The sequence below is a fragment of the Lepus europaeus genome, chromosome 18, assembly GCF_033115175.1.
Source record: "Lepus europaeus isolate LE1 chromosome 18, mLepTim1.pri, whole genome shotgun sequence".
In the NCBI taxonomy this organism is placed as follows: Eukaryota; Metazoa; Chordata; class Mammalia; order Lagomorpha; family Leporidae; genus Lepus; species Lepus europaeus.
The window spans coordinates 62,395,611-62,423,442 of record NC_084844.1 but is presented as its reverse complement, the minus strand read 5'-3'; the positions used below and the strand labels follow the sequence as shown (position 1 = coordinate 62,423,442).

General features: G+C 43.8%; 1 pseudogene; it reads right to left on the bottom strand.

The window, feature by feature from the left end:
• LOC133777155 (leucine-rich repeat-containing protein 37A3-like) overlaps nt 1–27,832 on the bottom strand; it is a 95,369-nt pseudogene that overhangs the window by 56,248 nt on the left and 11,289 nt on the right.

Sequence of the window (27,832 nt, the reverse complement as noted above, 5' to 3'; positions counted from 1 at the left end):
CCACTCTGCCTGTCAAAAAATTAAAAAAGAGAGTGACCATGAAGATAGGTCAATAGAAAATATCCTTCTTGATGACTATTTAATGAGTATTTCAATAGAAAATACCCTACTTAATGTTTTCTTTGAAAAATTAAAAAAAATTGTAGAGCCTCTGTAGCTCCTAGAGTATTAGGCAAATCTGTGTAATAATTACTCAAATTCCATATGAATTCTAATATTGGCAAACATTCATTACAAAAGCTTTCAATTTACTTTTAGTAATGGAATTTTGTTCAAATAATTTTATTGTTAACTATGGTATTTTTATTCCATTTTAATCCAGGGGATTAAAAACATTTTAAGGGAGGGAGAAGAGCTACAGTGGGAAGTATCATTATGCTCTTAAAACTGTATATATGAAAAACTTGAGGGGCTGGCGCTGTGGCACAGTGGGTTAATGCCCTGGTCTGAAGCGCCAGTATCCCATATGGGTGCCGGTTCGAGTTCCGGCTGCTCCACTTCCAATCCAGCTCTCTGTTATGGCCTGGGAAAGCAGCAGAGGATGGCTCAAGTCCTTGGGCCCCTGAACCCACATGGGAGATTGGGAAGAAGCTCCTGGCTCCTGGCTCCTGGCTCCTGGCTCCTGGCTCCTGGCTCCTGGCTCCTGGCTTCGGATCAGCACAGCTCTGGCCACTGCAGCCATCTGGGGAGCAAACCATCGGATGGAAGACCTCTCTCTGCCTCTCTCTCTGCCTCTCCTGTGTAACTCTGACTTTCAAATAAATAAATAAATAAATCTTTTTAAAAAAACTTGAAATTTTTTCCCTTTATATATATATGTGTGTATATGCATATATATATATTTTTTTTAAAGCAAAAAAAATTTTAATGAAATTCAGGGGGCCAGCACAGTGGCTTAGCAGGTAAAGCTGCCACTTGCAGTGCAGGCATCCCATATGGGTGCCGGTTTGAGTCCCAGCTGCTCCACTTCTGATCCAGCTCTCTGTTATGGTCTGGGAAAGTAGTAGAAGATGGCCCAAGTCCTTGGGCTCCTGCACCCACATGGGAGACCCAGAAGAATCCCCTGGATCCTGGCCTCAGATTGGCTCAGCTCCAGCCATTGCAGCCATCTGGGGAGTGAACGAGCAGATGGAAGACTCTCTCTCTCTCTCTCTTTCTCTCTGTCTCTCTCTCTCTCTCTCTCTCTCTCTCCCCCTCTGCCTCTCTGTAACTCTTCCTTTCAAATAAATAAAATGTTTTAATTTTTTTTAAATTAAGCATGAAATTCACACAAATATAGTAAAGAAAAAAATTTTAAAGAGAATTTTAGTTTCTCTGTAGTGAATGGAGAATTGATGGGAGTGTTCTAAATAAATGAGTAACAGCCTGCAGTCCCAGCATCCCTTTCCCAGTTGCTCCTCTTTCTTTCATAGTCATTAAATCATTGATGACTTACTTTATAACCATTGTAAAGGAAATGATTGTGAGATGTTTCTAGTTCAGAACGATAGAAATATTTTTCATGAGGGGAGGAGAAGGATAGAGAATATAAAGGCAATTGCTACCTAACGCCAATTAACCTTTCTGATGGCACTCCACCATCAAGGCCCTTTCCTCAGCCCCTCAATTCTTTTCCTCCTCCAACATATTTCTGTGTGACTTTACTATCGCTAAAATACCTCTGTCCACATACACACAAGTAAAGGTGAATATAAGGGACCTTTGGTGAAACTCAGTGGTCACTGAAATTTGTTCTGCCCATAGTCTCACATTTCACCTTCTTTTTTTGTTTATTATATATATTTTTTTATTTAGTGAATATAGATTTCCAAAGTACAGCTTATGGATTACAAAGGCTTCCCCTCCTCAACTTCCCCCCCACCCACAACCCTCCCCTTTCCCACTCGCTCTCCCCTTCCATTCCCATCAAGATTCATTTTCAATTCTCTTTATATACAGAAAATCAGTTTAGCATATATAAAGATTTCAACAGTTTGCCCTCACATAGCAACACAAAGTGAAAAAATACTGTTGGAGTACTAGTTATAGCATTAAATAACAGTGTACATCACATTAATGACAGAGATTCTGCAAGATATTTTTTTAAAAGATTGATTATTTTTCTATGTAATTTCCAATTTAAAACCAAGGTTTTTTTTTCATTTTCAATTATCTTTATATACAGAAGATCTCTTTAGTATATACTAAGTAAAGATTTCATCAGTTTGCACCCACACATAACCACAAAGTGTAAAAATACTGTTTCAGTACTAGCTATATCATTACTTCACCTTCGACAACCTATTAAGGACAGATCCCACAAGGGACGTAAGTACACAGTGACTCTTGATGTTGATTTAACAATTTAACACTCTTGTTTATGGCGTCAGTAATCTCCCTAGGCTCTAGTCATGAGTTGCCGAGGCTATGGAAGCCTTTAGGGTTCACCGACTTCGATCCTATTCCAACAAGGCCTTAGTCAAAGTGGAAGTTCTCTCCTCCCTTCAGAGAAAGGTACCTCTTACTTTGATGGCCCCGTTCTTTCCACTGGGATCACACTCGCTGAGATCCTTCATTTAGGTCTTCTTCTTCTTCTTCATCTTTTTTTTTTTTCCCCAGCGTGTCTTGGCTTTCCATGCCTAAAATACTCTCATAGGCTCTTCAGCCAGATCCAACATTCACCTTCTACAACCTTCTTGGGGCCATCAGCTTCCTCACAAAAGCACTAGTGCCCCTACCTGCTCTCCTCATCAGGTGTCCACCGTGTACGATGTTTGCATTCCAAATAAAATACACTCTTCCAAAGCTATTTGTTCAACCCCGTTTCCTGGGAGAAGTCTACCCCATTACATCTCGCATAGTCTCTTAAGAGAAGGCCTGGGGCTACTGTAAGATCCAGGCTTACCCAGAGGTCGCATCTGCAGGGTGAATTGGGATCGCTTGGCTGAGGCAGGCCTGCCTGCAGCTGTTGGAGGGCTTTTCCCGGGAGCCTGTAGCATTGAACTTCTTCCTGCCAAGTTCTCAAGATGTGACTCCTCTGCTGCCAGGAAGTGCATCCCCTGGAAACGTTCTCTCCCACTACTCTGCACTCATCTGCACTTTCCCCAAGCCAGCCACTCTTCCCCTTCTGGCAATTTGAGATTCCTCTCTTTTAATATTTTTGCCAAGTTTCAGAAAAAGGCTTACTTTAAAAAAATATTTCTTTCAACTTTTTTTCAAAGTATAAAATTAACTTAAGCTTATCTTGTAAATAATTAGAAAATTGATGAGGGCATAAAGCACTTACTCCTCTCACCCAGAGACAACTGATTTTAATTTTTTAGTGAGTGATTCCCCTTGGGTTCAAATTCATTGGAAAGTATGATACCACTAAATATGTGAGTGCATTAGATTTCTGCAAACTATGACTTTCATTCTGTGTGTTGAGCCCCATAGGAAGCCTCTCCAATGAGAAGAATGAGGGACACACATTAGCCACCCCATTTGTGGGGGGTACTTTCCAAGCCCCTCACCTCACGTGGATCCCTGAAGCTGCAGATAGCAACAATGTATACTAATGATCTTCAAAAAGTTCATGCAAAAATGCCTATTATCAACAATCTGTGCATGGATTTCAAATTTTTGCATTATAGTAAGCTTATTTTTTAATTCATTTTCTACAATCTCTTTTTTTTTGACAGGCAGAGTGGACAGTAGAGGGAGACAGAGAGAAAGGTCTTCCTTTGCCGTTGGTTCACCCTCCAATGGCTGCCGCGGTAGGCGTGCTGCGGCCGGTGCACCGTGCTGTTCCGATGGCAGGAGCCAGGTGCTTCTCCTGGTCTCCCATGGGGTGCAGGGCCCAAGCACTTGGGCCATCCTCCACTGCACTCCCTGGCCACAGCAGAGAGCTGGCCTGGAAGAGGGGCAACCGGGACAGGATCGGTGCCCCGACCGGGACTAGAACCCGGTGTGCCGGCGCTGCAAGGTGGAGGATTAGCCTGTTAAGCCACGTCGCCGGCCCTCTACAATCTCTTTGAAGTACCCTCATATATACTATTTTTTTCTCGTGCATACATACCTGCAATAGTTTAATTTGTAAATTAGGCACAGTGATATTAACAACATAATGTAGATCTTAGCAACCTCATAAGATGATTTTTTTTCTTTCCTGATCAAACTGAGAGTTTTCACCTGTTACTGAAAGGAAGCAGTCTGAGGCTCCTGAGTTCTAAAGCAAAAGATGACATTTATGTTTGAAGAGCAAGGAAGAACCAAGATTTTTCTAAATGATGATTTCCCACTCAGAAAATCCAACATGAGTCATTTCCCTGGTGGCCGATGGTTTTGTCATTCTTGCTTGGCAGTGGTCCCATATCTGTGGTGGCTAAAGCATATACAATGGAGGAGCCCACGTTTTAGAAAAAGAATAATGAATTACAAATACATACGAGGTTAAAATATGACTATACTTTAAAATAAGGGGGTGGGAAATTGGAATACATTGCGATTTTAAAAGAAAAATGCTGTAATATCAATGAATAAAGAAGTTCAGTCTCACCAATGAAGGAGAGTACCATCGAATCTGTTAAGGGCCCTAATGGAACAAGGAAGCAGAGGAGGATGAATTTGTTGCTGTTTGAACTGGGACACCCCCTCTTCTCCTGAACTTGGGAGTTAGTTCTCAGGTTGCTTGCATCTTTGCACTCAGACTGGGCCTTACAGTATTGTTTTCCCGGCTCTTGGGCTTTCAGATATGGATGAAGTACAGCCCCAGCTTTCCTGGTTCTCCAGTTTGATCCTGGGATTTCTGAGCCCCTGTACTCATGCTAGCCAATTCCCATGACAAATGTAAATATTCCTGTGGAATTTTCACAATATTCACTTTGCATGAACTTTTTGAAGACTTGTATCTTGTTATTTATTTATTTGTTTGAAAGGCAGAATTACAGAAACACACACAGTGAGAGAGATTTTCCATCTGCTAATGCAGATGCATCTCCAAATGCCTTAAACTGCTGTGCCACCATATCTTCCAAAATAAATAGATTTTAATTCCATTTTCTGTGTATCTTTTGAAGTGCTTTCATGTGTGTGTGTGTATGTGTCTGTATCTTCTATTGGTTCGGTTTCCCTGAGAACCTTGACTTACACACCTTCTATTATCCACTGTTGGGGAAATATAATTTAAAACAAAAGCACAACCCAGAAAATCTTCACAAAGCTAGTAGAGAAAGAAAACAATTTTGTTATCAAATGAGGATTAAACATGAATGTGATACACATCACAAGCAATCTGCTAAAGGACTGCAAAGAGAGGAAGAAATCTCACCCTTTTATAAATGCAAACAGACCCAACCTATTACAGACATGTTTTCAAGATAAAGAATAGTCCTCAAGTAAGAAGACTTGACAGCACCATGTGCCACACATAGTTCATCCTGTGTTGCCTAAGTGGATTTCCAAAAATGATTAAACACTTGGAATCTAAAACCAATGTAGAGAGACCTCATTGAACACTCTGTGCTAGAAGAGTCACCTGCCTTTGCAACAGGAAGAAATTACCTTAAAATAAAGTCCATACTAATGCCCTAACAAAGCTTAAAAATAAGTTTTGAAAAAATAAAGTAAATCTACAGAAAAATTGAAAGCCTATCAGTACAAATTATAAGACTCATCAAAGGAAGAAAATAAAACTCATTGAACCATCTTGATGATGTCTAGCATTTCATCAAAATATACTAGATAGGGGTGAGCATTTGGCACAGCAGTTAAGATGCTGCTTGGGCTGCGGTGAAGAGTGCTGTTGGTGTTGTGGCAGAGCAACTCGAACCACTGCCTGGGACACCTGCATCAATAAACCCAGGAGCCAGTTTGAGTCTCAGTTGCTCTGCTACCAATCCAGCTCTCTGCTAATGCCACTGGGAAAAGAGCAAAGGATAGCCCAAGTACTGGGCCTCTACCACCCACTTGGGAGATACAGATGGGGTTCCAGGCTCCAGACTTCATTCTGAACAAGTACCAGCCATTGCAGCCATTTGAGGAGTGAACCAGTGGATGAAGATCCATTTCTCTGTATCTTGCTCTCTCTGTGTTGCTCTGTCTCTCAAATTGAACATATATATATATACATGTATATGTATAAATATATATACATACAATTAATTATATTATATATAATGTAATTATATATAATATAATTATATATATGCATGTATATATACATAATTATATGCATATATATGTGAATATATATGTATATATATGTGTATATATATGTGTGTGTATATATATTAATGATGCTTGGGATGCCCACATCCCATATTGTAGTGCCTGGGTTCAAGTCCCAGTTTAACTATACGATACTTCCCCTTCCCCATTTACAATCTAACCTTGAGAATATCCATTCATTTGCAATTGTAGGGGTGGAGGGGGGGAATACATCTTCCTCTTCTTTTCAGCTTCTAATTAACAAAAGCTAACCCACAAAGAGATGCACAAACAACAGATTCCAGTTAAGAAAATTTATGATGGAACACAGGTCTCTGTCAAATTTCATATCAGAGAAGACTCCATCAGACCCCCAGAAATCTGTTTAACCATCTTCCCCAGCTCCTGTTTTTCCCTTTAAAAGGATCTCTAGTTAAATTGCAAGGGATAGAAAAGCATATTAAATGCATCTGTCAAGCGACCTCAGCCACCTCCACTGGGAAGGAGAAGACTCAGTGCACAGGCTGCTGGAGGTTAGCAGACCCCATGGCAGGATTTCAGGGATGGTCCAAGCAGATGCTGAAAAACCTTTTTTGGGGAAAATCTCTCTTCTCTTCCTGCCTTGGCATAGGATACCTGTAATACTTGTTGATGCAGGGACACAGTACTTTGAGAAGTGTACCGACTCTGTGGGGAAGTCAAACTGGATGCACCCTGGGAACCCTCTTTCTCCACTGTCTGGACTTCATGCCATTTGGACCTAGCTTAGGTTGAATTTTCTGGAAGCATTTGGTGGGTGTTAAAACTCTAAGAGTATTCTGTCAGTGCCTCTACAAGGAGCATTTGCTTTGGAAGAGAGCTCTCTTTGTGTTAGGATTTCTTTCTCTGTCCTAAAATATGAGTGACAGTTTTAATTCCTTCTAAAAACCCTCTGAACCCTATTAGGATCTGAAATGAAGACATAATTTTCATAAGTGTGAAAGTGTTGCTGGTACTACAGTAATTTTGCAAAACAAATGCTCAAGTAACTTTTTTTCCCTGCATGTTCCAATTGAGATGATGATACAGAAAAATTTAAAATTGTTTACTAGATTTTCACTAAAAAATTTACTAATTAAGGTCACCAAGAGCAAGAAGTAATTCTAACTGATTGATGGTAATTTTTCAAAAAGAAGATAAAGATTAAAAAAAAAAAACCAAGCTGCTATAATACTGCAGCAGATTTCTGTCTCATAATATATATTATATAGGTGTTTATAGTATGCATGTAGTATGTTGTGTCTACATAGTACAAACTTCTTAAAAGCTCTGTTTTAATTTACATATGGATAAATGAGTTATTGATGTAAATATTCCAGAAGTTATATAATATTTATAGAGATCTAGTATTTCTGGTAGGATGTTATCACTAATGATTGTTTACTTAATTTTTTAAGGAGGGAATTTGGCAGGGGGTGAGGGGTGGCATTGTGGTGTAGTGGGTAAAGCCACCATCTGTAACACCAGCATCCCACATGGACACAGTTTCAGGTTCATTTCCTGCTGTGCCAATTCTGATCCAGCTTCTTGCTAATGGTCTAGGAAAAGCAGCAGAAGATGGACCAAGTGTTTGAGCCCCTGCCACCCACATGGGAGATCAGATGAAGCTCCTGGCTCCTGGCTTTGGCCTGGCCCAATCTTGGCTAGTATGGTCAACTGGGGAGTGAACCAGCAGATGGAAGATCTCTCTTTCTCTGTCTCTCCCTTTCTCTGTAACACTTTCAAATAAATATATGAATCTTTTTAAAAAGTGGGGTGGCTCAAGAAAATGCAAATCAAACCACAATGAGATTCCACCTCACCCCTGTTTGAATGGCTCTCTTTTTTTTAAAAGATTTATTTATTTATTTGAAAGTCAGATTTACACAGAGAGAGAAGGAGAGGCAGAAAGAGAGAGAGAGAGAGAGAGAGAGAGAGAGAGAGAGAGAGAGAGAGAGAGATATGTCTTCCATCCTCTGGTTCATTCCTCAACTGGTCACAATGGTGAGAGCTGCGCCAATCCGAAGCCGGGAGCCAGGCGTTTCCTGTAGGTCTTCCCACTGTGGCACAGTGCTGGCCCCCTGGGTTTGTTTTTGCTGTTTAAGATTGCTTTAGCTATTTGGGAGTCTCTTCTTGTGTTTTCCATATGAATTTTAGCATAATTTTTTCTAGATCTGAGAAGAATGTCATTGGCATTTTGATTGGGATTGCATGGAATTTGTAAATAGTTTTCGGTTGTATGGACATTTTGATGATTGCTAAGTAGTATTATCACTAATTTCCACAAAGAGGTAATGTTACAGAAAACTTTAATTTTCTTCTTCATATAATGATTTAGCAAGAATTGGCTTCATTTTTGAAATATTGAACAAGTAGATCTGAATGATTTTCCATGTACTTGTGTGTGAAAAGGAGGTTGAATGTTACATGTATGTGATACACTTAGGACTGGTTTCTCCTCAGACAACTATCCCAGAGAGAATCCAAGGCATAAACACTCCAACAAATTTTCTTGCAATTTCTAAACTAATCTCCAGTCTTACTAATCCAGTTTGTCCATAGACACAGCTCACACATGGGGATCAAAAATTAGAGGACAAAAAAGTCATTCATAATGAGCATGACAAGTATAACATAGGAATAAATACCTTTGAGATTAGCCCAAAAAGTTCTCTTTTCAATGATTCTGTTTAAGAGATCTGGCTTGATGCAAATGGAGAAACTTTTGCAAACATGCTACTTATGAAGAGGCTTTCTGTTTCCTAATGAAAAGAACAAGGAAAATTGTCTCCATTTCAATGAAAGATGTCACTAGAAATGACCATAGAACACACATACCATAATCAGTATTACGCAACATACATTGTATAGGAGAGGACTCAGAATAGAGCTCCCAGACAATTTAGGGCCAAATGCTACAAGGAACATACAAGTGATTCTGAGCAACTTGTTCTCTCTCAGTGTCAGTTCTGTACAGTGAAAAACAGACAATAATCAGTACATGTCTAAGAAGGTTATTGTGCACAGTAACTGAAATAAGAAAATGAAACACTAAGCACAGAATTAGCTCATGTCAAATGTTCCATAAGTCATAGATAATCATTTCCATAACTGCATTTGATAAAATACAACACCCTTAAATGATGAAAACTCTAAGCAAATTGGGTACAGAAGGAACATTCCTCAACACAATCAAAGCAATCTATGAAAAACCCATGGCCAGCATCCTATTGAATGGGGTAAAGTTGGAAACATTTCCACTGAGATCTGGTACCAGACAGGGATGCCCACTCTCACCATTGCTATTCAATATAGTACTGGAAGTTTTAGCCAGAGCCATTAGGCAAGAAAAAGAAATGAAAGGGATACAAACTGGGAAGGAAGAAGTAAAACTATCCCTCTTTGCAGATGATATGATTCTTTATTTAGGGGATCCAAAGAACTCTACTAAGAGACGATTGGAACTCATAGGAGAGTTGAGCAAAGTAGCAGAATTCAAAATCAATGCTCAAAAATCAATAGCCTTTGTATACACAGGTAATGCCATGGCTGAGAAAGAACTTCTATGATCAATCCCATTCACAACAGCTACAAAAACAAATACCTTGGAATAAACTTAACCAAGGATGTCAAAGATCTCTACGATGAGAATTTAAAAATCTTAAAAGAGAAATAGAGGAGGATACCAAAAAGTAGAAAAATATTCCATGTTCATGGATTGGAAGAATCAATATCATCAAGGGGCGGAGCCAAGATGGCAGATAGTGAGGACGTGCGCCGATAGTCTGGAAAATAAAGTTTCATAAAAGTGGAATTACTGTAGCCTCAGGAAAAGATTCAAGAAAAAAACTGCAGAGGAAACGCTTCCGGATCTAGTGGATGTGACACAGAGGACCTACAAGGAGCCCACCACGTGGAAACCCAACCGCAGGAACCGAGCCACAGAATCTCCCCAGCGCGGGAACCAACGGGAGGTAAGACAAAAGCCTCAGAAACGCGAGACATTAGTGGGGAAAGGCAGAGGCCCCTCCCTCCACTTGAGCAAAACAAAGAGCAGGCACCATTTTACATATGTAAAGCGGCAATGAGTACACAAACTCAGTAACTTTGGGTCTAAGGTGAAACTTGAGAACACATTGAGGGCTGCATAAACTCTGTGTGTGGTCCCAGGGGTAGTTCAAACGAATACTCACAGAGGCCAGATTTCAACTACCCTCAATTCCACTCAGCCATTCGGAATTACTTCCCAACTGAGTCAAAAAAAAAAAAGAGAGAGAGAGAGAGAGAGAGATCCAGCAAGGAGCAAGGTGAGTCACTTTTTGCACAGCCTTAAACCTGCAGAATCAAGCAGAGCTCTCTGGCCACACCCATCACAGCCTCTAAGGATCCATCAAAGCAGACAGCCCACTTAGAGGCATAGTATAACGAGAAAAAATCACCACAGCAAAAAAAAAAAAAAAAAAAAAAAAAAAAAAAAAAAAAAAACCATAAATTATCTCCAACATGCCAAACAACAAACGTAGCAAGCGAGGTAACATAGAGCACGGAAGACACTATGATGCCCCCAAATGAACAAGACACCCCAATCCAAGATTATGAAGATGAAGAGATATTGGAAATGCAAGAAGCGGATCTCAAAACATTGACAAGAACATTAAGAAGTTCTCAAAAACAAATTCTTGAACTACAGAAATCCTTAATGGACAAGATAGAAAATCTCTCTTGTGAAAATGAAATATTAAGGAAGAATCAAAATGAAATGAAACAACTAGCAGAACATGAAACTGTGATAGTGACAAGAAACCATAATGAAATGAAGAACTCAATAGATCAAATGACAAACACATTAGAAAGCCTTAAAAACAGAATGGGTGAAGCAGAAGAGAGAATATCGGACTTAGAAGACAGAGAACAGGAAAGGAAACAGGCAAACCAAAGAAAAGAAGAAGAAATCAGAAATCTAAAAAATACTGTCAGGAATCCACAGGATACTATTAAAAAACCCAACATTCGGGTTCTAGGAGTTCCTGAAGGCATGGAGAGGGAGAAAGGATTAGAAGGCCTTTTTAGTGAGATACTAGCAGAAAATTTCCCAGGTTTGGAGAAGGACAGAGACATCCTAGTACAGGAAGCTCATAGAACCCCTAATAATGGAGAGGATGTGGGGAAAAAGGGACACTAACCCACTGTTGGTGGGAATGCAAACTGGTTAAGCCACTATGGCAGTCAGTCTGGAGATTCCTCAGAAACCTGAACATAACCCTACCATACAACCCAGCCATCCCACTCCTTGGAATTTACCCAAAGGAAATTAATTTGGCAAATAAAAAAGCCATCTGCACATTAATGTTTATTGCAGCTCAATTCACAATAGCTAAGACCTGGAACCAACCCAAATGCCCATCAACAGTAGACTGGAGATAATTTATGGGTTGTTTTTTTTTTTTGCTGTGGTGATTTTTTCTCGTTATACTATGCCTCTAAGTGGGCTGTCTGCTTTGATGGATCCTTAGAGGCTGTGATGGGTGTGGCCAGAGAGCTCTGCTTGATTCTGTAGGTTTAAGGCTGTGCAAAAAGTGACTCACCTTGCTCCTTGCTGGATCTCTCTCTCTCTCTTTCTCTCTTTTTTTTTTTTTTTTGACTCAGTTGGGAAGTAATTCCGAATGGCTGAGTGGAATTGAGGGTAGTTGAAATCTGGCCTCTGTGAGTATTCGTTTGATCTACCCCTGGGACCACACACAGAGTTTATGCAGCCCTCAATGTGTTCTCAAGTTTCACCTTAGACCCAAAGTTACTGAGTTTGTGTACTCATTGCCATTTTACATATGTAAAATGGTGCCTGCTCTTTGTTTTGCTCAAGTGGAGGGAGGGGCCTCTGCCTTTCCCCACTAATGTCTCGCGTTTCTGAGGCTTTTGTCTTACCTCCCGTTGGTTCCCGCGCTGGGGAGATTCTGTGGCTCGGCTCCTGCGGTTGGGTTTCCATGCGGTGGGCTCCTTGTAGGTCCTCTGTGTCACATCCACTAGATCCGGAAGCATTTCCTCTGCAGTTTTTTTCTTGAATCTTTTCCTGAGGCTACAGTAATTCCACTTTTATGAAACTTTATTTTCCAGACTATTGGTGCATGTCCTCACTATCCGCCATCTTGGCTCCGCCCCCCCTCGCTTGAGGGACTTTTCAATTGGGAAAAGCTCGAATTCCTCACTGACTTTGAGTCTGGCTTGGAGGATCAGATTCAATTCATCAGGGCATAACACACACAGGCAGCAGCACTGGGAACACCTCAGTTTTGTTGGACCTCTCAGTAGTAGAGATGCCCACTTGCTCGAGAGGACGCCCAAAAATCCAGACTCCAAACCAGTTGATGTAAAAGCATGAGGTATTTATTGTACGTTTGCGCAAACGGGCCCCCCACCTCAGGCAGTGAGGAGCCCCGAGCGGCAGTCCCACACAGGTTATATAGGCAACGAATTAGCATATTCCTAACGCATGCATAGGATTGGTCAGTTCAGAGGGACCGTTAGCATATGGGAGAATGCTGGCGAAGAATGCTGGTGGAGAGTGCTGGTATAAAATGCAGAGGTGGCACGGGATTGGTTGGTTCGGAGGGACAATTAGCATACCGGAGAATGCTGAGGGAGAGTGCTAAGCGAGAGTGCTGAGGTGTTACAGGATTGGCCGGTCGCAGTGACATCATAAGTGTGCGCCTAGAGACCCTCCGAAGGGAGGGGCAGCTCTGCTCTGGGCGCGCCCAGAGGTTTCCTGGAGGGGAGGGGCAGTTCTGCTCTGGGCGTGCCTAGAGGTTCTCTGAAGGGGATTGACTTTTCCTTCCCAGAGAACGTCCTGCCCGCTAGACTCTGGGGAACATTTAACCTCTTAAGAAGCCCCTGATATTTGCCCAGGCCTAGTTTCTTGTCCCTCTCCCCCATAAGGGTCCTTCATTCCCTCCTTTTCTTTTTGTACAGATTTTAATCCTAAAATCTATTGGACCTCGGAGGTCTTTGAAGCTTGACACTGGTACTGTTGAGTCAGCACCCGGGTTTGGATAAGGAAAAGCCTCTCGCGGATAAACTGGAGCAACCTGTTAAGAATACATGAGCCGTCTCGTATAGTAACATTGTGGGTGACATTGCACAAGTGTCGGTGGGACAAGGGAGGATTTCCTACACAAGTACCTTGTCCCGACACCTCTGTAAAAGTGAGACGCGCCCGAAGGGGCAAGAGGCAATTATTTGCCTTTGTAGTGCCATTCCAGGTCCTGGGAACCGCGAGGCCCTCGTAATAAGGTGGACCTGGGGCTAGGCATAGCCAACAGGACTCGGTCAGCTCCAGATTGGTCTGGTTGAGGGCCAGAAAGGCCCCTGTCAAAAGGTTAAACAGCCGCTGTCCGGTTGTACGGGGGCTCGAAGCGTTTGGAGTTAAACTTGCCAAGCTAGGCGAAAGGGTGGCTGGCAAGAGGGGTGGCCTGGGGAGAGCCTGCCTCACTGGAGGGAGGGAACTCTGTTCTTGCTGGACTGGGTTGGGTCCCACTGACTGGGGACTGGGAGCCATACACGCCCTAATAGTTAAGACTATTTTCAGGGATTTTTGTCAAATTATCCTGGTCAGGTACATCTCAGGTATCTAACCCAGTAACCAGTTGACATACGTCCGGGTATAAGGTGGGTCACCATGCCCCGGGGGTATGTAACCCACTAACAGACCAGGCCACCCGTCCTGTGGAGGAAATTACTTCCCACGTTAACAATTGTGGAGCATGGGAATTGGAAAAACAATGGGGAAAGGCCAGGAACATCACAAATATTAAACAGTTTTGAAAGTCTTAGCTTGAGTGGGTTCTGAGTGCGCTGGAGCTTCCATTTGGCTGGTCTATCCGGATCCTCGGGGCCCTGGGGAGGTGGTGCTCGCTTCACGTGTGAGGCGTGGACCCAAGCAGCGATTCCGTCGACCTTGAGAGCGGTGGGAGTTGTCAACAGCACAGTGAAAGGGCCTTTCCACCGGGGCTCTAGAGTCTTAGATTGGTGTTTTCGGACATACACGGCATCACCGATTTGGAAAGGATGTGGGATAGCTGTCGTCTTGGGTTGGTAGGCTGCTGCAAGAGGTTTCCAGACCTGGTTCTGGATGATCTGGAGCGCTCTCAACCGGGCCTGTAACTTAGGGGCATCGGCAACGGAGTCACTGGCAAGGTCAAGCAAGCCTGCTACTGGTGGGGGCCCTCCATAAAGGATTTCGTATGGTGTCAGCCCGCAATGAGAGGGCGTGTTTCGGACCCGGAACAACACCATAGGGAGGAGTTGGACCCAGTCTTTAACGCCAGTCTCCAACGCTAATTTGGTCAAGGTCTCTTTAATTGTTCTGTTCATCCTTTCTACCTGTCCTGAACTTTGGGGTCTATAGGCACAGTGTAATTTCCAATTTATGCCTAATGCTTTGGCCACCAACTGACTTACCTGGGAGACAAACGCTGGGCCATTGTCGGACCCGATTACCTTAGGCAAGCCGAACCGGGGGAAGATCTCCTCTCTGATCTTCTTGACGACCACCTGGGCGGTTTCCCGTTTTGTGGGGAATGCCTCAGTCCATCCGGAGAAGGTGTCTACAAAAACTAGAAGATACTTATTCCCATAACTGCCCGGCCTTATCTCAGTGAAATCGACCTCCCAGTTGATTCCTGGTCGGTCTCCTCTTACCCTAGCTCCCTCCGGGAGCTTGAGGTGTCTGGCATTTACCTTGGCACACGGAACACAGGATTCAGTCACCTGCTGGACTAAAGAGTCAAGTCCGGGGATGTAATAAGACTGCCTATCTTCCTGTAAGGCTGCTTTTAGTTTTTTTTGTGTCCCAAATGAGTCCATTGATGGAGGCTGGTAATTATTTCTTTAGCCAATTGGTGTGGCAGGACTATTTTCTCTTCGAGCCTCCAAACCCTTATTTGTTCATCATACTCTGCACCGAGCCGCTGGATCGTATCTAAGTCTTGGTCCGAATAGAGGAAAGGTGGTTCCCTCGATACTTGGGTGGGCTCAGTTGTCTTTAACGGGAGCACCTGTTGGCTCAGGGCTGCCGCCCTAGCGGCCTCGTCTGCCATCCTGTTTCCCCTTGCTACGGGGTCGTCTCCTCGTTGGTGCCCGGGGCAATGGATTATACTCAACCTTTTGGGCAGGAACAGGGCCTGTAGAAGATCTAGGATTTCCTGCTTATTTTTAATGTCCTTGCCTGCCGAGGTTAAGAGGCCCCTTAGCCGGTATATCTCCCCATGTACATGGGCAGTGGCGAATGCATACCGACTGTCTGTGTAAATGTTGACCTTTTTGTCTTGTGCCAGTTTTAAAGCTTGAGTTAAGGCTATGAGCTCGGCTTTTTGAGCAGAAGTTCCAGGCTTTAAGGCACTTGACCAGATAACAGTTTTTTCATCCACCACCGCTGCCCCAGCCCTCCGCTCACCGTTCTGTAGAAAGCTGCTCCCATCCGTGAACCAGGTCATTTCGGCATCCGGCAGAGGCTGGTCGGTTAGGTCTTTTCGGGTGCCGTGGGCCTCAGCCAGGATTTGGTGACAGTTATGGATTACCTGGGCCTGGGGCCCCAGTTCCGGGAGCAGGGTGGCCGGGTTTAAAGAGGTGGCAGTCGGACCCGCTCTGAGTTTAATAACATAGTCTGGTAATGAGTTATCCGAGCATTTGAGAGCCACCGATCTGGTGGCTGTCGGATAACTGTCTCCACAGCATGAGGTGCCACTACGGTGAGAGGTTGGCCTAGAGTCAATTTGTCCGAGTCTTTTACCAGAACTGCCACGGCCGCTATCATGCGGAGGCTCGATAGCCCAATTCCCCCAGTCTCTGTAGCAGGGCCCCGGTACCTTTTAGGCAGTCCTGCTCAGTTTCAGCGGCAAGGAGGAGGTCGTCCACATATTGCAGGAGGACCAGGTCCGGATGGTTGACTCGGAAGTCGGCCAAATCTAGGTGTAGAGCTTCATCAAACAAGGTAGGCGAGTTTTTAAATCCTTGGGGCAACCTTGTCCAGGTGAGTTGTCCTGAAAACCCGGTCTCTGGGTCTTTCCACTCAAAAGCAAAGATGGATTGGCTCTGAGGGCTCAGTCTTAAACAAAAGAATGCATCTTTTAGATCTAACACAGTGTACCATACGTGGGTCGGAGGCAAGGTACTTAGCAGATTGTAGGGGTTGGGCACTGTGGGATGCATATCCTCCGTTCTCCTGTTAACCTCCCGCAAGTCCTGTACCGGGCGGTAGTCACCCGTACCAGGCTTCTTTACTGGTAGTAGGGGGGTGTTCCAAGGTGAACGACAAGGTTTTAAAATGCCTAGGTGTAACAGTCTCTGGATATGTGGCCGGATACCTTCCTTAGCTTCCTTGCCCATCGGATATTGACGAACTGACACGGGAATGGCCGTGGGCTTCAGATCTATGATCAAGGGAGGCCGGTTGACGGCCAGCCCTATTCCCGCAGTCTCTGCCCAGGCCTGAGGAAAATCTGCGAGCCACTTGGGATCCAGGGGAGCCATGGTGGACGAGGGCCTCTCGAATAACCGATGTTCGTCCTCCAAGCGTAGTGTTAACACCTGGAGGGGCCGCCCTCCTGAGTCTGTGATGGTAGCTCCTTTCTCATGGAAGTGAATTTGGGCTCCTACCTTCGAGAGTAGGTCCCTGCCCAGGAGGGGGTAGGGGCAGTCTGGCACTAGTAAGAACGAGTGTGTCACAAGTCCTGTACTCAACTGGACCTCTCGATTGGTTGTCCAGCGATATAACTTCCCTCCAGTTGCCCCCTGAACCCAGGAAGTCTTGGAGCTTAAAGGCCCTTTTTCTGAAGTCAGTACCGAGTGCTGGGCTCCCGTGTCAATCAGGAAGGTTACCGGTCTGCCCCCCACTTCAAGGGTTATCCTGGGCTCAGGGGGGGGCTCCTGGCCCTGACTCACCTAGTCGTCTTCTTCCAGGGACAGGATTGGAACTGGTCTCTTCTTTGGTCCCTGTGTTTTCTTCGGGCAGTCTTTGACCCAGTGTCCTCTTTCTTTACAATAGGCACATTGATCTCTTTCCACCCGAGGCTTTCGTTTGTCTCCCAAGTCCCTATTTTGTCCTGGTCTACTCCTTTCTATATCCTGCACTACGGTGGCCAAAATTTTACTAAGCTCTCGATTACGTCTTTTATCTCTTTTGTCTTCCCTTTCCTCCTGCTCCTTGTGGATCCTTTTTGTTGTAAATCCTTTTTGCCTCCTTTATTAAATCTTGTATGGTATACCCATGAAGCCCCTCTAGCCGCTGCAATTTATTGCGGATGTCCGGCGCTGACTGTCCTATAAAGGACATGATTACATCTCCCTGCCGGTCCTCTGCCAGGGGGTCAAACGGGGTGTACATACGGTAGGCTTCCATTAATCTTTTTAGGAAGCCTGCCGGCGTTTCCTCAGCCCCCTGCACTACTGCACGTACCTTGGCCAAATTGGTGGGGCGCTTTCCAGCCCCTCTGAGACCCGCAAGGAGAATCTGGCGGTAAAGACGAAGTCGCTCCCTACCAGTAACGGTGGTGTAGTCCCAATCAGGACGGGTTGAGGGAAACGCCTCCTCGATTTCGTTTGGCAGTAGGGTCGGTCGGCCATCTGCTCCAGGGACGTTTTTCCGTGCCTCAAGGTAGACACGCTGCTTTTCCTCAGTAGTGAGGAGGGTCTGCAAAAGCTGCTGACAATCATCCCAGGTGGGCTGGCTGAAAGACTCGCGCCTTAATCTGTAAAATAATATCGAGGTTAAAAGTGCCGTTCCTTGGCCAGCCGACCTCGAAGGCCGGCCACTCTGAGGAACAGAATTTTGCCCATCGTTTCCTTTTAACCTCCACTGAGAGGTGGCGCGCGTTCTCGAACGTCCTTCCAGTGATCTAGAGTGAGACTTAAAGGGGTGGTTATTTGTTGACCCATGCGTGCAAGGATTTCAGCCCAAACAAAAAGAACAGCCAATACACAGACACATACAGTAAACAAGACAAACCGCATGGCTAGGACAAATCGAACGCTATTGCGCTATTTTTGGGAGCGGCTGCCTGACCAGCCCTCCCCGGGAAGGAGGGAGACTTGGTCTCCGACCCACCTCCAGACCACCCCGGGTGCGTGTTCCGGGGGAACAGACCGAGGGTTTCCCCTCATAACCCGGAGCGTCCTCCGGGGAACAGACCAGGGGTTGCTGGGCACGCCTGCCTCCCCCACTGGTCCCACAGAGTCAGGTCAGATACTGGCCAGTCAGAATACTCCAGTCAGATTACTCAAGACGAAGACAACAACAGACAGAAAACACTTAATTATACCTCCAACTGGTCCGCAGAGAATGGGTCTGAGGGCGACCTCGAGCCCCACGTTGGGCGCCAAATGTTGGACCTCTCAGTAGTAGAGATGCCCACTTGCTCGAGAGGACGCCCAAAAATCCAGACTCCAAACCAGTTGATGTAAAAGCATGAGGTATTTATTGTACGTTTGCGCAAACGGGCCCCCCACCTCAGGCAGTGAGGAGCCCCGAGCGGCAGTCCCACACAGGTTATATAGGCAACGAATTAGCATATTCCTAACGCATGCATAGGATTGGTCAGTTCAGAGGGACCGTTAGCATATGGGAGAATGCTGGCGAAGAATGCTGGTGGAGAGTGCTGGTATAAAATGCAGAGGTGGCACGGGATTGGTTGGTTCGGAGGGACAATTAGCATACCGGAGAATGCTGAGGGAGAGTGCTAAGCGAGAGTGCTGAGGTGTTACAGGATTGGCCGGTCGCAGTGACATCATAAGTGTGCGCCTAGAGACCCTCCGAAGGGAGGGGCAGCTCTGCTCTGGGCGCGCCCAGAGGTTTCCTGGAGGGGAGGGGCAGTTCTGCTCTGGGCGTGCCTAGAGGTTCTCTGAAGGGGATTGACTTTTCCTTCCCAGAGAACGTCCTGCCCGCTAGACTCTGGGGAACATTTAACCTCTTAAGAAGCCCCTGATATTTGCCCAGGCCTAGTTTCTTGTCCCTCTCCCCCATAAGGGTCCTTCAGTTTCTTTGTGGACGGGACAGGCTAGTAGGGCGGAATGTACTTCTTGCAGTCTTTGACCATGGGAGCCCTGGGTGTTGAGACTGAAAAAACTATGACTGCATGAGAGGACGCAGGATGTAGCTGAGTTTCTGGGCAATCATTGGGTGCAGCTGCACACATATAGAGCCCTTGGTTGCCAGAGGCAGCTCACTGCAGCGGAAACTGTGCCCACAGTGAGGTCTGCTAAGATCATTTGTTTGAGTCACACGGCAGTACGCATGAGTGTTGAACCCACTGGAGGCATTGCTCAGCTTGGGGGAGAGGAAGTGAGGGGATGATCACACCAACAGAGGTGACCATTGCCCCTATCTATTTTTAAAAAGATTTATTTATTTATTTGAAAGGCAGAGTCGCAGAGAGGCAGAATCAGAGAGGGGGTCTTCCATTCACTGGTTCACTCTCCTGACGGCCAAAACAGATACCACAGAAATGAAAAAAAAAATCAGGAGGAATTACTACCAGGAATGTATGCCAACAAATAAGGAAATGCAGAAGAAATGGATAGATTCTTGGACACATATAATCAACCAAAATTGAGTCATGAAGACATAGATAACCTAAACAGATCAATAACCCAAACGGAGATTGAATCAGTAATAAAGGCCCTCCCAACAAAGAAAAGCTTAGGTCCTGATGGCTTCACTGCTGAATTCTACAAGACTTTTAAAGAACTAATGCCAGTTGTTCTCAAACTATTCAAAACAATTGAAAGGGAGGGTATCCTCCCAAACTCCTTCTACGAAACCAGAATCACCTTAACTCCTAAACCATAAAAAGAAACGACAGAAAAAGAGAATTATGCTCAACAAAATATTAGTCAATCAGACCCAACAACACATCAGAAATATCATTCACCCAAACCATGTGGGATTGATCCCTTGTATGTAGGGATGGTTCAACATCCAAAAATCAATAAATGTGATACATCATATTACCAAACTGAAGAGCAAAAATCATATAATTATCTCAATAGATGCAGAGAAAGCATTTCATAAAATCCAATACTATTCAACACAGTCCTGGAAATTTTGGCTAAAGTCATTAAGCAAGAAAATGAAATCAAAGGGATACATACTGGCAAGAAGGAAGTCAAACTATCCCTATTTGAAGATGACCTGGTTCTATATATAGGGAATCCAAAAGAATCCACCAAGAGACTGTTTGAACTCTTTTATGAAAAAAAGAGTAGTAAAGTAGCAGGATATAAAATCAACACACAAAAATCAATAAAGTTTGAACAAACAGGCAATGCCATAGCTCAGAAAGAATTTCTAAGATCAATCCTTTTCACCTTAGCTAACAAAAAAATACCTTGGAATAAATTTAGCCAAGTACATCAAAGATCTCTGTGATAAGAGTTACAAAACATTAAAAAAGGAAACAGAAGAAGACGTTATAAAGTGGGAAAATCTTCCATGTTCATCGATTGTAAGAATCAGTATCATCAAATTGTCCATACTACCAAAAACAATTTATAAATTCTATGTAATCCCAATAAAAATACCACAACATTCTTCTCAGTTCAAGAAAAAATGATGCTAAAATTCATATGGAAACACAAGAGACCCTGAATAGCTAAAGCAATCTTAAGCAACAATAACAAAGCTGGAAACAGTACAATACCAGATCTGAAGACACACTACAGAGCAATTTGTGCCAGTACCAGAGCCTGGTACTGGCACAAAAACAGAAGTGTAGGCCAATTGGCACAGAATAGAAACTCTAAAAATCAAATCCGCACATCGACAACCAACTTATCTTTGACAAAGGAGCAAAAATCAATCCCTGGAGCAAAGACAGTCTCTTCAACAAATGGTGCTGGGAAAACTGGATCTCCATATGCAGAAGTATGAAACAAGACCCCTCTCTTACACCTTATACAAAAATCCACTCAAAATGGATCAGAAACCTAAATCTAAGACCTGATATCATCAAATTACTAGAAAATATTTAAGTAACCCTACAAGACATTGGCATAGGCAAAGACTTCTTGGAAAAGACCCCAGAGCACAGGCAATCAAAGAAAATGGGATTTATCCAACTGAGAAGCTTCTGCACTACAAAAGAGACCCTGAGAAAAGTGAAGAGGCAACTCACAGAATGGGAGAAAATATTTGCAAACGATGCAACAGATTAATTTCTGGAATCTATGAAGATCTCAAGAAACTCAACAACAGTGAAACAAACAATCCAGTTAAGAAATGGACAAAGGACCTGAGTAGACATTTTTCAAGACAGCAAATTCAAATGGCCAACAGATACACGAAAAATGCTCAGGACCACTACCCATCAGGGGAATGCAAATCAAAACCACAATGAGGTTTCACCTCACCACCATTAGAACAGCTCTCATACAGAAATCAACAAGCAACAAATGCTGGCAAGGATGTGGAGAAAAGGGAACCCTAACGAACCCTGATGATTCTCCAGCCCACCACAATCCTGCACCCACTTCAAAGAACTTGGACACCTGAGTAAAATGTGTACAACATCTGAAGCCACTAGAAAGCACATGACAATAAAAACACCATCTTGTGTATCACCCAAACACCCTCAAAATCCAGTCTTCATGCTCAACCCACTCAACTACACCACATCGTCCAAGTTTTGATGCCCGGTGTCCTATCCACAATGTAGTCTCCAAAAACACAATAGCTGTTTCTCCAGACCCAATGATGAACCCGGTCCAATTCCTAATGAACTCCCCAAACACAAAGGTGAACTTCAGAATACATATACATAATGTAATCTCATGAATCTACACAAGCAGTCTTTCCCTATGCCATAACTGCACACACACCAACCATGCAAAATATTTTCCAAATATTTACTCCACTCCTGAACACAATCACCATTCACCAATGGCCTCAGTACACATAGGCCAAACTTACCTCTTCATGTCTTCATCAAGAACATGGGGTAAGTGAGAATTGGTGTTACAGGGGCCAGGTGTGGTATTTGTACTGAGATCCTCTTATGCTTCTTGTTCTTGACAGCATTTCCTCAGTGATCTGAAAGCAAACAAGAATGTTTACTCTCACTGCCTTTGCTCACAATAGGACTGGGTAGTGGCTGGCACTGTGCACAGTGTGTAGAGCTGCCACCTGCAGAGCCAGCATCCCATGTGGGCACTGGTTCAAATCCTGGCTGCTCCACTTCCAATCCAGCTCTCTGCTGTGGCCTGGGAAAGCAGTAGAAGATGGCCCAAGTCCTTAGGCCTCTGCACCCATGTGCAGACCCAGAAAAAGCCCCTGGCTCCTGGCTTCAGATAGGCTCACCTCTGGCTGCTGCAGCCATCTGGAGAGTGAACCAGCACATGGAAGATTCTCTCTCTCTCTCTCTCTCTCTCTCTCTCTCTCTCTCTCTCTCCTTCCCTCCCTCCCTCCCTCCCTCCGTCCCTCTCTCCCTCCCTCCCTATACCTCTGCCTCTGCCTCTCTGCAGCTCTGTTTTTTAAATAAATAAATCAATCTTTTAAAAAAAGTACTGGGCAAGAAAAAAAATTACAGGCATACAATTAAGCAAGGAGGAAAAACTGATCCTTGCCTGCATATAACAAGACAGACAAAACTAAAGACTCCGCCAGGAGACTTAGATTTGATAAGCAAATCCGATAACACTTTAAAAACAAAAGGAACAAAAATTAGTAACAATTTATGCACTAATCACAAATTTAATGAAAAAGAAACAGTAAGAACAACCCATTCACAGTAGGTACAAAAAAAGGAAGACACTTGGAATAAATTTAACCTAGGGTATAAAATTCCCATCAAGCTACCAATCACATCTTTCCTTAGAATTTAGGAAAACTATCTCAACGTTCATATGGAAGTACAAATGAGCTCAACATAAAAGCATTTTCAAAAAATGCAAAAGCTGGGGTCTTCACACTACCAGCGTTCAGAAATTGTTATAGAGCTATTTTAACCACTACAGTAAGGCACTGGCATTAAAAATAGTCAAAAAAGAATGGAGCAGACTGGGTATGCCACAGAGTAATCCACACATCTACAGCCAACTGATAGTTGACAGAGATTCCGTAAACATGCCCTGGAGGAAAGACAGTCTCTTCAATAAATGCTGCACAAGACTTTCCATGGATGCCTCCACTTATACTATACATAAAATAACTCAACATGCATCACAGATCTAAATGTAAGACCTAAAACTCCCAGGAAACAGCACAGGAGACACCTTTCATGACACTGGCATAGGAAATGAATTTTTAGATAATATCCCAGAAGCACAGGCAACAAAAGCAAACATGACAAATGTGATTATATAAACCAAAGAAATTTCTCAGCACCAAAATAAAAAGACAGCCAAATGAAGAGACAACTTTTAGAATGGGATTAAAATATTCATAAAGTATGTCCCTGAGAAAAAAAGAAAATCGAGGATATGCAAAAAAATTTTAAAACTCAAAAATAACGACCCATTTAAGAAATAGTCAACAGTGAGAACAGACATTTCTCAGAAGAAGAAATTCAAATAACCAAATGACATATGAAAAACAGTTCAGGCCGGCGCTGTGGCTTAACAGGCTAATCCTCCACCTTGCGGCGCCGGCACACTGGGTTCTAGTCCCAGTTGGGGTGCCGGATTCTATCCCGGTTGCCCCTCTTCCAGGACAGCTCTCTGCTATGGCCCGGGAAGGCAGTGGAGGATGGCCCAAGTGCTTGGGCCCTGCACCCGCATGGGAGACCAGGAGAAGCACTTGGCTCCTGGCTTTGAATCAGCACGATGCGCCGGCCACAGTGGCCAGTGGAGGGTGAACCAACGGCAAAAAGGAAGACCTTTCTCTCTGTCTCTCTCTCTCACTATCTACTCTGCCTGTCAAAAAGAAAAAAAAAAAAAAAACAGTTCAGTTTCACTAACCATCAAGGAAATGAAAGTCACAATGAGGAATCAATCCATTCCGATTAGGATGTTTCTTGTCAAAAATACCACATTCTGAAAGGTATATGGAGAAAAGGAAACCCTTATACACTGTTGGTACAATATACATTAGAACAGCCACTACTGAGAACAGTATGAAGGCTGTTTAAAAAATTATAACTACCTTATGATCCAGCTATCCCACTTCTTGGTGTATTTCTAAAGGGAATCAAACAATCACTTTCATTGCAGCACCATTCATAATAGCCAAGCTATGGAATTAACCCTGGTGTCCATCAAGGGAAAAATGGAGGGGAAAAAGTGTGAGACACACACACACACACACACAGGTATACACAAAATATGGTATCATTTACCCATGACAAAGAATGAAACACTCCCATTTGCAGCAAAATGATTGGAACTCAAGATCATCATGTTAAATGAAATCAACCAGATGTAGAAAGATACATATGTTATTTCTTTGAGAAAGTTTAAAAAAATTGTCCATGTGAAGTTTGAACAGGGATTAGCAGAATTTGGGAGCCATGGGAGTAGGCTGAATAACAGATACCAAAACCCAGTCAGACAAAAGAAGTAAGTTATAGTGCTCTGCAGTGCACTAGTACCTCTGAAGTTCAAGACAATCAATTATTTACTGTATAAAGAGCCAGAGTAAAGGAGCTAGCAGGGTCCAAGTACAAAGAAATAATATGAAAAGGAAATGTAGCTACCTGGTTTGATCAGTTTATGCTGGGTACATGTGTTGACATATTAGACTGGACCCCATAACACATGAGCATTGCAAAATTTTTTAAAATAAATAATTTAAGAAAAAAATAAGAAATATTTAAGAAATAATTTTTTAAAAATCTGGAAAGTGTGGTATTCAATAAAGGAAAAAATGAAAATCATCCATAACTGTCCCTCCAAAGTTAAAAACTGACAATAAAACTATATATATATATATACATATATATGAATATATATATATATATATATATGTGTGCATGAAATGCTCCATAACAAAAGTAACCTACAAAATGAGTTAGAAACTGCGGTGATATTCACTAAACTTTTAAAATATCAATGTAGCATATAGTGTGGTTTCACATGTGTGTAAAATAAAGACATGAAGGGCCATTAAACACAAGAACTTCGGGAAAGCAGTACACTCAACTACGAAAAGGAGGAAAGGGAATTATGTCTTTAGCTGTACCTGTAATGTCTCCTTCCTTTACAAAAATACTGTCTGAAAAAGTTTGGCAAAAGGTTAATTCTGTTAAATGTAGGTGGTGAGTATATGGGTATCTTTTAACTTGATCTATTTTAAATTGGCTTTATTTTCATACATTTCTAAAATACTTCATACTGAAAACTAAAATAGGAATAAAAACCATTCATTTAGCATATAGCTTCAGAACAATTAATAAGCAATAAGACAATATGTAAATATTACATTTTGCATTTTGTGACAATAAAAGCTATCTCTGTATTGAATTTTTACATTTTTAACTATGTATTTTTATTTATTTAAAATGCACAGTGACTTGGGGCTGGTGTTCTGGCATAGCAGGTGAAGCTGCTGCCTGCAACACCAGCATCCCATGTGTGTGCTGGTTCAAGACCCGGTTGCTCCACTTCTGATCCAGCTCCTGAGAAAGCAGCAGAAGATGGCCCAGGTGCTTAGACTCCTGCTACATGGAAGATCAAGAAGAAGCTCCTGGCTCCTGACTTTGGCGGGTCACAGCCCCAGCCATTGCAACCATTTGGGGAGTGAACCAGAGGATGGAATATCTCTGCCTCTTCCTCTCGCTGTCTCTTTCAAATAAATAGATAAATCTAAAAAGAAACAAAAGGGCAGAATGACACAGAGAGATAGCAACAAACATAGATCTTCTGCCCACTTTTTTTTGGTTCATTCCCCAAATGCCCACCACAGCCAGTGTTGGGAAAGACCAAAAGCAGAAGCCCAGAATTCCATTCAGGTGTCCCTCATGGGTTTCAGGGACCCAAGTGCTTGAGCTGCCATCAGCCACCTGCATAGGTGTATCAGCAGGAAACTGGATGAGAAGTGACACAGCCAGAGCTCAACCTGCACTCTGATATGGGATGCTTAACTCACCATTCCCCCTATGCAACCTCCCTCCCAATTTGACATTTTAAATGTTGAAAACACACGAAAAACACTTGGAGAACCTCATAGGCAGCTTCTAGAAAAACAACTAGCAAAATGCTGAATCCTAACAATACCCAAGAAAAATAGCAATTGAATGATGTGAAAGATACACTTAGACCAACAGTGAAGAAGACCATTCTCTCTGTCTCTCTCTCTCTCACTGTCCACTCTGCCTGTCAAAAAAAGAAAAAGGCTGCCCTGGCTCAAAGCAGAAGAGCCCTGGAGGCAGAGCCTAATAAAGAATGTGTAAATAAAGGTCAGGTTCATAAAGGGTGGGGCACAGTTGCTAAGGCAGCTCCAAGGGGCTGTCAGAATCCATCAGCTCCTGCTAAGGGCATACTGCGTGTTCCCCAGCAGCCTGAGTCACTGTATCCTGAAAGCCCCATCAATGACCCATCTGTGCCTGTGGGTCCCATGGTTCCTCTTCCGTGGCAACCGCTGTGGCTGCTGGTCCAGGCGACTAGCCTCTGGTGTGGGCCCAGGACCTGGTCCACTGACCTCCAGCCTCCCTTGGCTCTCTGAGCCCTGGTCTTCCCACTCCTCGAACATCCCACCCGAATCGCCTGACGCACTCACACTCCCGGCAGACCCTGGCGGCTTTGATGACCTGCGGTCTTCTGCTCCCTCCCAGATGCTGGCCTTGCTTCAAGAGTCCAGTGTGAGTTTGGTTGCTTTTCTGGACATGGATTCAGCTCAAGGGCTGCCCCCAGAGTCAGAACAGCTTGCTGCTCCGTACCAGTATTTCAATAGGCTTACTCGACAACAAAGGTTACCAGAGGCCATTCCCGTGCTAGACAGGGATCAGGATCAGCCCCTAGTTCTGCCTCCTCGACTGGAAGGAAAGGTTCACCAGTCATTTGAAGCACTCGTTCTGCCTCTAGACAGTCAGAGTTCACAAGGAAACAAGTCGATTGTTTCACCCCTGATCCCCAAGAAAGATCTCGCTCGGCATTGAAGACTTCCTAAGGTTGGTGTAGGAACTCCAGACAAAGCGGCAAAGCTTCAGGGTCAAAATCAAGTTTTGCCAGCTGACGATGTGGTCTATCCTGGTGGTTTTCCTATGGAATCCCAGGAGAACCCAGGGGGACTTGCACAGCGCTCTGAGTAGGCTGAACCATCTCAATTCCTGCTGGAGGGCCAGACTCCAAATCCAGAGACTCAGGAGCCCATCCAATCCTCCTCCCCACAGCAAGAAGAACAAGCTCTGCCTCCACAGCCCATTGAAACTGATGAGCCTGCTTCAACCCAGGAAGAGGGCCCAGGTCCAGACCTACAGCAGCCCGAGGAAGAAGCATCTCCATGGCAGCAGGAGGCCCCAGCTCAGAATCCATTTGCTACTGCAGAAGTAGTAGGTCAGGCATCAGTGTATCACGATCTTCATACTCCATCCTCACCTCAGATTGTAGCTCTCCAAACAAGCTTCCCCAGTGTCACACTGAAACCTGCAGACACGGAGCTGACAGAAGCCTCAGAGGCCGGTGAAGAAGTTCAATCTACTCCAAGCACGGAGCTCCAGCGCAGCCTCTGGAGCAT